The sequence below is a fragment of the Vulpes lagopus genome, chromosome 3, assembly GCF_018345385.1.
Source record: "Vulpes lagopus strain Blue_001 chromosome 3, ASM1834538v1, whole genome shotgun sequence".
NCBI classification, from domain to species: domain Eukaryota; kingdom Metazoa; phylum Chordata; class Mammalia; order Carnivora; family Canidae; genus Vulpes; species Vulpes lagopus.
The window spans coordinates 11,780,995-11,792,272 of NC_054826.1; the positions used below are offsets into that span (position 1 = coordinate 11,780,995).

At 40.0% G+C, this 11,278-nt stretch overlaps 1 pseudogene; it reads left to right on the forward strand.

Moving 5' to 3' along the window:
- The first annotated feature begins 4,079 nt into the window (after nucleotides 1-4,079).
- Nucleotides 4,080-8,465, forward strand: LOC121486595 (annotated as a pseudogene).
- The last annotated feature ends 2,813 nt before the right edge of the window (nucleotides 8,466-11,278 follow it).

Genomic DNA, 11,278 nt, shown 5'->3' on the forward strand with positions numbered 1-11,278 from the left:
TCCCAGCAAAGGGAACAATCAACAAAAATAAAAGGCCACCTACTGAATGGGAGAAGATATTTACAAATGATATGTCCAATAAAGGATTAGTACCTAAAATATATAAAGAACTTAAACAATTCAACACCAACCCTGCCCCCCCCCACACAATCCAATTAAAAAATAGGCAGAAGACATGAGCAGGCATTTTTCTAAGGAAGACATGCAGGTGTACAATAGACACATGAAAAGATGCTCAACATCACTAATTATCAGGGAAATGCAAATCAAAACCACAATGAGATATCACCTCACACCTGTCAGAGCAGCTAACATCAAAAATACAAGAAACAATAAGTGTTGGTGAGGCTGTGGTGAAAAAGGAACCCTCCATATACTGCAGGTGAGAATGAAAACTAGTACAGCCACTGTGGAAAATGGTATAGAGGTTCCTCAAAAAGTTAAAAATGGAAGAACCATAGGATCCAGTAATTCCACTACTGGGTATTTACCCAAAGCATATGAAAACACTAATTTGAAAAGATATATGCACCCCTATGTATACTGCAGCATTATTTACAATAACCAAATTATGGAAACCACCTACAGGTCCATCAATAGACGAATGGATAAAGAAGTGGTGTGTATATATACACACACATATATATACATATGGGTATACACACACACACACACACATATATTTGAAACAACATGGATGGATGTAGAGAGTATGATACTAAGTGAAGTAAGTCAGAAAAAGACAAATACCATATAATTTCACTTATATGGAATTTAAGAAACAAAACAAAGAAGCAAAAGGGAATAAAAAGAGAGAGGGGGCAAACCAAGAAATATTCTCTTAACTATAGAGAACTAACTGATGGTTACCAGAATGAAGATGGGTGGGGGATGGGCTAAATAGGTGTTAGGGATAAAGGAAGGCACATATGATGAGCACTGAGTGTTGTATGGAAGAGTTGCATCTCTGTATCGTATACCTGAAACTAATATTAAACTGTATGTTAATTAACTAGAATTTAAATAAAAACTTTAAAAAAGAGTACATTTATCATGATGAGCACTGGGTAATGTACAGAATTGTTGAATCACTATATTGTACAGAAGAAACTTATAACACTGTATGTAAACTCTACTGGAATTAAAATTTAAAAATAGTGAAATAGATGGATAAATACATAAATAAAAAGTTGTCATGTAAGCAAAAGCTACAAAATGAGTAGATTTCTTCTGTTAGACCCAGGATCATAAAATCCAGTACAACTTCAAAAAGTATTAGCACAGGGGATCCCTGGGTGGCGCAGCGGTTTGGCGCCTGCCTTTGGCCCAGGGCGCGATCCTGGAGACCCGGGATCGAATCCCACATCGGGCTCCCGGTGCATGGAGCCTGCTTCTCCCTCTGCCTGTGTCTCTGGCTCTGTCTCTGCCTGTGTCTTTGGCTCTGTCTCTCCTTCTATCTCTCAAGAATAAATAAATAAAATCTTAAAAAAAAAAAAGTATTAGCACAGTTGAGATTAGAGATGATCTTTGGCTGAAAAATGTTTACCTATAAATCTACACAATTGAAACCTGATGATTAAGCCCATCTCTAGAAATTTTTTTTCTTTATAATTTATTCAAAGTATGTCTTCACCCGAAAATTTTTAAAAAGGAACTTTTTCAAGAACTTACCTACAACTTGATTAGTTTTGTCACAATAGATAGTTTTCAAGGTTTGAAGATGGCAACATGTGCTCCAAATAAAAATCTTAAGAATTTGGTGGATTTTCTGGAAAGTTTTTGTACTCTTTGTTCACTTATAATAACTTTATGCTAAATAGGTTATCAAAGTTAATTACGTTGAAATGGCTTCTGTTGTGAGTTTGAAAGAGGATAAAATAGATACACTTTGGAGAACTTCAAATACTTGGAGGTACAATTTAAAAGAAATGGGGTCGATATGAATTAAGAAAGTAGATATGTTTAGAAACTGAAAATACTCAGGTGTATTGACTTACAGAAAAATCTAGGTATGAGATCTATTTAATCACATAAGTCCCAGACCATTAATTACTGTTATATGTAATTATTACAAAGAAGAGATTCTCACTTTTCCTAATACTTTGGAAATTTGCCAATAACTCTGTTTCTCCTATAATGAGAAGCCTTAGCATGTATTTATTATCAAATCTCAAAGGAAACCAAAACTAAAAATGGTTCTAATCTAAAAGAAAGATTACACACTCTGTTTTGTGATATAAGTATGGTTTTCTGAAGTTTGTTATCAAAGCCCATTAGAAGTCATTCAGACACTGGTGAGCGATTTCCCTAGAACACAAGAGGAACAAAGCACTCATTCCGTTATCTCACCCTCCATCACCCACAGAAATTTCTAAGTGGGCAGATCAGATGCACCAGTTAATAAAGATGTTACAGAAAAGATTTTCAACATGAAATTTTCAGATGGTTATATGAACCCTGCTGCTCTGAGGTCTGAGAGGTGGGTCATATGTTCTTGCTTTAAGTTCACCAGCTCAGTAGAATTTGAGCAGAATAAACTACCTGTCAGGTGGGAAATACATCCCAGTGGGAGGTCCGCACTGGTACCAGAATGTGATCATGAAACCATCCTTCGTTTGCCCTCTTTCTATATTTTGTCAGCGGTGGGAATGTCGGAAGACGGTAGAAAGAAAACATATAAGCATTTTTCTTCTTGAGCAAGCGTTTTAGTTTGGGAGTCCTCGTTTCTTCTCACAGAGGTGACTGTGAACTGTCAGGAACTAGCTTTCCAGCACAGCAGGAACTTTAATGAACAGTGGGAATAATATCTTTGTACACAACTATGAAGACTGACAATAAAAGAAAGATAATAGCAAATGAAGAATATTATTGAAAACATGGTTTAAGGTGGAACCTTTGAATGTTTTCCTCTTTGGGGAGGTGGTGACAATTTGTCACAGCATGGGCACAAGTAAGGATTGTTTTTATTGTGTTCTTATGAATTTGTGATAAGGTGCCAGGGTCCGAACATATGAAAAAGCAAAGATGATAAACAGAGAGATTAATGTCCTGAGGAAAATGAAGTAGTAGGTGTTTAGATGCACATGAAAGCTTTTCAATAAATTTTTTTGTATCTGAAGCCTGTGATCTTTTATTTGATAAATAAAAAGCAAGACACTGAATAATTTGATTAGACTTTGCAATATATTTACCTTATTAACAATAACCTATCGGAATTCAAAGGCTATCTAGACAGGAACAAAAGGTGTCCAGCTGGTGCTTATGGGAGGGTAGAAGCTAAAATTTCACCAAAAAAGCAGATGTTCTGGAAGAACAGTATAGAGTTTTAAATTTTCGATTTAAAATTCACTTCCTTTGGGCTTCTCAAATTAAACTTCTTATGCTTTCTTATTCTTCCCTACTCGATATACTTCAAGAATCAAGGGTCTACGTAGTGATCTCTCTGCACCTCAATGGCTTTTTATACTTCTTCGAAATGCTTATTTCTTGGAGGATAAAGCATTTGATTCTCCCACCTGTCTTACCTGTGATTTCAGGAAGCAAACTCTGAGAACTGGAGGTGTGTGTTAGTGATTTATTAAGGGTGGGCTCCCAGGAAAAACTGAAAAGGATAAAGTGGAAGCAGAACAGTGAATGGGAAGAAGCCAACCTAGGGCACAATTTTAGAAAAACATTCAGCATAGCATAACCAGATTTCTCAACAGCAATACTTAGTGCTAAGACAACAGAATAGGAGCACCTGGGTGGCCCAGTGGTTGAGCGTTTGCCTTTGGCTCAGATCATAATCCCAGGGTCCTGGGGTCGAATCTCACAGCAGGATCCCCACAGCGAGCCTGTTCCTCCCTCTGCCTATGTCTCTGTCTCTTTGTCTCTCGGTGTCTCTCATGAATAAATAAATAAAATCTTTAAAAAAAAGAAATGAAAAAAAAATGAAAAAAATGAAAATAAAAAAATAAAAAATAAAAAAAGAAATGGCCCCATATCTAGTTAGAAAACATCCCCATAGATGACGTGGAAGAGGTACAGTCACAACAGTTACACAACAGCTGCCTGAATCTGAAGTTGACAGTGAAGTGGCCATGGAAGCCAGTAAGCTTTCCACATTTGAACCAGAGGCTGATGCTGAAATGCAGCCTAAGAGGGCAATGCCATGAAACTGGAAGAAAATATTGCTGAGGAAACACTAACTCAAGACAGAGAGGAAGGTGTATCCGATGTGGAGTGAGGGTAGCCAAGAAGAACCAGAAGTGATAGAAGTGATTTGGCCACTGAACTCCTGGATAGTTGGAAAGACCTAAAGGAGGTATACTCAATTCCAAAGAAAAGGCAAACTGAGAAGAACAGAATAAATGGAAAAGGAGGGGATGCTGTTGGCTTCAGAGATCGAACGGCCGCCGCAAAGACTCCTAACAGGTCAAGAGAAATAGACCCAGATAAGCAAACTCTAAAAAGAGGAAAGGAGACAAAGGGGCTCCCTCTAACCACCTTCTTCTGCCCCCAGGTGGGAACAAACCCAGATGGCAGAGATGATACAGCTAACTTCTAAAAAACAAAGTATGAATTAAAGACCACAATGAACTTTCTAGAGAGGAACACTGGAAGTTGGTTGAGCAAGAGTTGGCTCTACAGGAGGCTCAAAAACACAACAGACCCTGGGAATGATGTCTCCACAACCCTCTGACTCTCTTGCCTACAATGCCCCTATCATCCCTGTGCTGGCTACTCCCCAGGTTACCCCATGCAGGCCTGCATGGATCCCAGCAACCTTAATGCTGGAAAGGCGCCCCTCCCCACACACAGACGGACCTTGTGTGTGCTCCTGCTCTTTACGATCATTCTCAGCCCTTGATGGAACATTGTATAGAACCCCTCATTGCCCCTCCACATGTGCCAGTGGTACCACATGTGGCAGCCCTTGGGAAGTTTTCAGTTCATAGTATGTGACCCAAAGGGATTGTGTGGTTTACCAAGACTGCAGCGTCACCATCTTGCCAGTACCAGTCCCAGGCCCAGTTCAGGGACTGAATTATACTTGGAATTCAAGCCAATAGTCCGTCAGTGTTCAGTAGCAGAGCTCTCCTGCAGTCTCAAACAACCGCATATTATCAAGGACAGAGCTGTCCAACCATCTATGATAGGACATCACCCTATTCCCTATAGTCAACTCCACCAATTGTACAGTTATGCCCAGTCAAGTCTTCAGTACATCCAGAGACAACAGATTTTCACAGCTCACACCCAAGGAGGGATGGTACAGCCAACTGCAGCCATGACTACAATAGTTGCAACAGGGTAGCCTCAGCCCGAACAGCCACCTTGAAATAGTAATAAAAGTTATCTCCTGGATCTGCTACCCCACCTCACCTCCCAAACCAAAAACTGCTGTCTTACCTCCCAATTGTAAGACAGCCCAGGTTAGAGAGGGAAGATTTATTACTACCCTGACATCACAAAGCAGGCTCAGTGGAGTCTGAGAAGGCCCAGGAGATGATGCCAGCCTTGAGCATGAATCTGAGATGGACCTAGGAGCCCAAAAATATGATGAAAACCCCATGAAGACCTCAAAAGAGCCTAAGGCACCAGAACCAGAGCAGTGAGTTGGCTAAGAAAAACAAAGAAGTATTCAGAGATGCCCCAGTTCATTGTCCGGGGCTTGAACCTTTCCAGAAACCTGACTGTGGAGTGGAAAGAATTTCAGCAGGTCTTCAAACACCTTGCTCACGAGCTGACTCACGGCGTCATGACTAAGGGGCTGAGGTACTGTAAGAACCCTGAGGACCTGGAGTACAATGAGAATGAGAAACACAAGACCACAGTGTACGTTAAGAAGTACACGCGTAAGACTGAGCTGTTTACAAACCCAAAGTAGAGGCTGAATTAGAGGGATTTGTGGGGGCCAGGGTGAGAGGACAGGTGAGCAGGTGGGATAGACTCAGGAGAAGAAACCCTGTGGGCCCATTGTCCCACCCCTCCATCAGGGCTGTGCTACCAGTGACACATCACCCTGGGGAATTGAGACCTGTGGATTTCAATCGAAAGCCATGAAAATGAGCTCCAAATCCCTCATCATGAGCTGTTGAGGTGAGGCTGGAGGCCATCAAAGGGAAGGGCTTGGGAGCCTTGCTGGGATCCCTAGCCCCACTCCCAAACCTGGGTCTCCTCCTCGGAGACGTGTCAGCACACAGACCCATGTGCATCCCCAGTCATGACCCCTCACCCTGATGATCTAGATTGTATTTGAATGTATATGTGAATATATTGAAGATAATTGGTTTGTTTTCTTCCTAGTTTTGTTTGTTTTCTGGTTTTGCTTTTAGCCTCTAAGTGCTAGATCACAGGAAGACTTTATAATGATGGTTTAAGTTCTCCTACAAGGTTTAATTTACTAGCATATAAATATTCCAAAGCACTCTGCCTTGTGGTTTCGGTCAGCCTGGTGCTATCTTGGTAAGATCGATTTACTGCTTAAAATCACTTTACATTATCCATTTTTTACTGAACTTTTTATGTAAAAAAATAAAATCAATTAAAGAAAAAAAAAAAAGAAATAGCACCATATATATTCCCCCGGAGTACCTCAAAGACACGGTTGTAAAATTCCTCAAGAAGGACATGTCCTTACTTTAGGCATAAAGGGTTTTTACAAAAACTCTTTGACAGGCAAGCTTGGCTAAATTTACAATACACAAATACCAATCACAACCTAGTGGCTTAAAAAAATAATTTTATTATGATTATGATCCTCTGTGTTAAGAATTTCAGCATGAGTAGTAGAAATGGCTCCTCTTTAAATACAGTGATCAGAGTCTCAGAGAGACTGAGCAGCGGAGGGTAACTGATGGCTGGGAGTTGGAATCACGTAGCTCCATCTTCTCACACATGTCTAGTGACTGATCCTAGATGTCAGCTAAGACTTCTCCTGGGCAGCCAACAAATAACCTTCGAGTTGCCTCTCCATGTTTTGTTTTGTTTTGTTTTCTGTTACCCATCAGACCAGTGTGAGGATAGTAGCACCTCTCACATGGTAGATCAGAGCTCCAAAAGAGGGCCCCTGTTCACAAGGAGAGAACTACACTGCCTTTCCTGACCCAGTGTTAGGTTGCATCTGTTAAGGAGCAGACATCATGATGGGGATCCGATGTGCAACAGACTTATTGGGTGATACCCCTCCTGGGGCAGGGGGGATCGGAGGAAGCCAGAGGAGACAGTGAGTTTCAGATGGCAATGTACATCTGGAGAAGAAGAGAAGAAAGGAAGTTTGGATAGGCTGACCCTCTGATGGCAGGACCCTTTTAAGAAGGATTCAGGCAAGCTGATGAGAAGTCTTTTAGCCAAAATTACCATCAAAGGAGCCCCACATCTGATAAGAAGCAGCTAGCCTTGTTATCTCTACTGCATTCAATCACTGGCCGGCCGAGAGCAGTGTATGGGAAGCACCATCTCTGTGAGAACACTGAGGTGGACCAGCACAGGCTGAGTCTGTCTTTCCGTGACTTTGCTCCCCATAGCAAGAGGTCTGAGACACACATTTTCAAGTGGCCACACGTAGCCTCTTAATCCATGCACATTCTGCTATATTGATTGATTACAAGCAAGCTAAAAGTTTGCCCAGATTTAATGGGGGAATATAGACTTCATCTTCCAATGGAAAGAATGTCAAAGATTTTCCAGCCATTTTTTAAGAATAATTGCTACATCTAGCTACATAAAAGTAATAATAATAATTTAAAATGTATAAATAGAAAGCATTTTGAACAAACATTTAAGAAATATGGAAGATAGATGATGGACTATGTAAAATAAATCATTAAACTTCTTTGTCACTGGGAAACAGGACCTATGTATGGGAAAGGGTATAGTAGGGTACCATTCTTTTTCATTATAAGATTTTTAGGACCATTTAATTTTTTTAATTATCTGCCTTTTATATTTCAATATAATTCAACAAGATCGAGCAAGTAAACTAAAGAAAAGTAAAGTGAAGCTTACCCTTCCCACCTTAAAACCTTTCTGTGCCTTCCTGCTTGCCAGTAAAGTCAAATTTAACTATTTAGTTTGTAAAACCCTCCATGATCTGATCTAGCTTTCCAGACCCTTCATAAAACACAGTATCAGTTATCTTTTGGTAAGTCGGGCTGTGGCAACCAAGTCCTAAGTCTCAGTGTCTTCCAGCACAGCTCAGCAACGATGAGTTAGTTGTGGCTCTTATATATAGCTTCTCGCTTCAGGATCCAGGCTGAAAAACAGCCTTACTCAGGACATGCCACCCTCTTGCCATAGAGAAATAAACGAGAAAACTGGCAAAGCCAACAGTGGCTATTAAAATTTCTGCTAAAAACTGCACGTTGGTACTTCTGCTCATGTTTTACCGATCACGTGAATGACAGAGGTTGACAATAAGAGGGGACAGGGAGGTGGGATATGTTTCTCATAGCAAGTTCCAGCAGCAAGTTCCAGACAGGTGGAATATGCTTCTCATAGCAAGTTCCAGCAGTAAGTGGTAATGTATAATGCAATGTACCACACACGATTCCTGTCACAATATGGGCTGTGCCCATCTTAGATTTCTTTCAGTTTCTAGAACCCACCCCACCCACACTCTACTTCATTCCCAGCACTGAAATCCTATGACCCAATACACAGAAAAATACTGAGAAGTTTCATGGAGTCAGGTAAGTTCAGTCAAGAAGTAAACACTGCGGTGAAAATTCTAAGAGTTCACATCGTGATTGAGATTTTTGCTTTTAATTGGCGATTTTCCAGAATAACACAATCTCTGATTTTAAAAATGGTCATAGCTGGGGTTGAGGATATGGTGGGGAAGGAATACGTATGACTGACACAGTGTCCTCATCTGCTCCAACTGCCATAAAGGTATCACAGACAGTGGCTTAAACAATAGACATTTATTGTCTCATAATTCTGGAGCCTGGAAAGTGTCAGATCAAGATTCTGGCAGGGATCAGCCCCTGGTAAGAACTCTTTTCCTGGCTTGTAGATGACCTTTCTATCCCCACATGGCTTTTCTTCTGAGGATACACCTGTCCTATTGAATTAGGACCCCACCCTCATGGCCTCAAGTCATAAGGGTGGGATCCTTAGATCCAAATAGAGTCAATATTAGGGCTGCAACAGCAACAAGGTAATTTAGAAGTAAGAAGACTATTTATTAAGGACTCAGATCAGTGCTGTAGTACAAAGACAAGAAACTGAGAGATGAGACTGTGTCTTGAAGGTACACCTGAGAAAGTAAAGAATTTTGTAGTAGAAAATGACTCTCAATGCAGAGTAGAAAGGTACCTAGGCCTATCCTAGGGTTCTTGATGTACCACTGCTACTTGCCAGTCAATTCCTTTCTTGCTTCCATTGCTTCTTTATGAATGAAATGGAAATAAAGCATATGATTGTATCAATGCCATCATTTTTCACTCAGTACCTGTGAACTCATGCTAAGCTGCCATATCAAAGAGCTGAGAAAGGAGACATTAATATGTAAAAATAAATGTTAAAATAGAAAAATGCTACGAAAATATTAACAATAAATATTAACAATAAAACTGCCTTTGGGATTATGGTCTACATGAAAGTATTTCTTTGTAGCCTTACCCTTTTCCTTGACTCTTTCATATGTATTTTCTTCAGCTCCAAAATATAAAGTGAACTTATCTATCCTGTCTCCTGAGTAATTAGCCTTTAAAATATATGCAGTTAGTTGGAAATATGTGTGGTTCATTTGAAGTGGTTAGTACTCCAGAATTCTATCCGTCATCCTACATTATATTATTTTTATCTGGGTAATACTTCACTTTGTAAAATTTAAGCCAAAGTTCATATTCTGTTCTGAGCTTTCTAAAAAAAGAATAAAATAGAAAAAGTGCTTATGCAAAGATCTTTTCTCTAGGTCACTCCACCCTATGATTGTATTGTCATCTAGATGAGGGCCATTTCACTGCAAGAAATAAAATCCCCACTCCCACTTTATAGCTTTCCCCAGCGACCAGTTGCCCCTGTGGTGTCCTTCACACGTAAGCCTTAGCACTGACAATCTGGTCACTTCTTGGGAGTCCAGAATGCCCCCAGGACAGAGACAGAGGCCTGGCACTATTCCAGTTCACATAATTGCACTCTTCTTACTTAACATTCTCTTATATTTTCAATTAAATGTAACACTTCAGTCTATCAAATCCCTGTGTGCCAGCATACAGTTGCTATGTCTCAGGTTTGTTCTTCACCTTCATGACAGGCAAAGTTTGCAAAGTCTGTGAATTTATAGCCTTGAAGATCCTATGTAAATGCAAACTATAATCAATTCCATCACACATCTGACTTTGGCCATTTATGAAGGATCTACAGAGCCCCAGTACCTCACCCATAATGTTGGTAATTTGCCCAGAATTGTATTTGGGCATTGTCCAAAATTTTGTTGTCAGGTGACCTTTGCTGTTTAATGGAAAATATAAAAATTTTTATACGAAAGAAACAGAATCTGAATGGATTGGTGGCAACAGGCGGTGAATGATGAAAGCACATCGCATAACACTGGAAGAAACCATAAAGCTCCATAAAGGCCACCTGCTTTCTAGGCGATTATATCAGATAACAAAAGTCAGACTAACACTCTGGTGAATTTACTCTTATATGGTTTCAATTCAAAGGAAATAACTGTGGATCTGACATAAAAATCTCAGCATTAGATTTCTGGGTTCACAGAATTACAGCATTTAATCATGTAACTACCTTTATACAGATATCTTGTGCTTCATTTTGAACATCTTCACTTTAGAATCCATAGGAACCCCTTTGTTCAACTTAATTCTGCCAACAACCTTTTGTAGTGATATGTGGGTCGTCACTGACTACGGCTGCCAGTCATGATTTTACTCTCTTTGCAGATTTTCAATAATACTTAGTCTGTAACCAACTAAGTAGAATGAAAATATACCATTTTAGTTTGTCCTTTGTCATGTCTGACGTTCTCCTTCCAGTTAAATCATGAAGTACTTAAGCTTGTACCTACACTTTCTGGTGTTTAATGGTATTCAGGGCACAAGGCATGCATTACATGAATGCTTACAGATGAGAACTGTCTGGCCTTGGGAGTTAACTGATTCAAGTCATCACAGCCAGGTAATGTACATACCAAATCTAATTGTAAGGTTTCTGACTCAGTGTATAGTCAGCTCTTCCCTTCATTGCAGAATTACTCCCTAGATAGAAGATTTGCCCTTAGCATCCTCAGCTGTCCTTTGGCCCACCTTTCTGCACAGTATACATCATG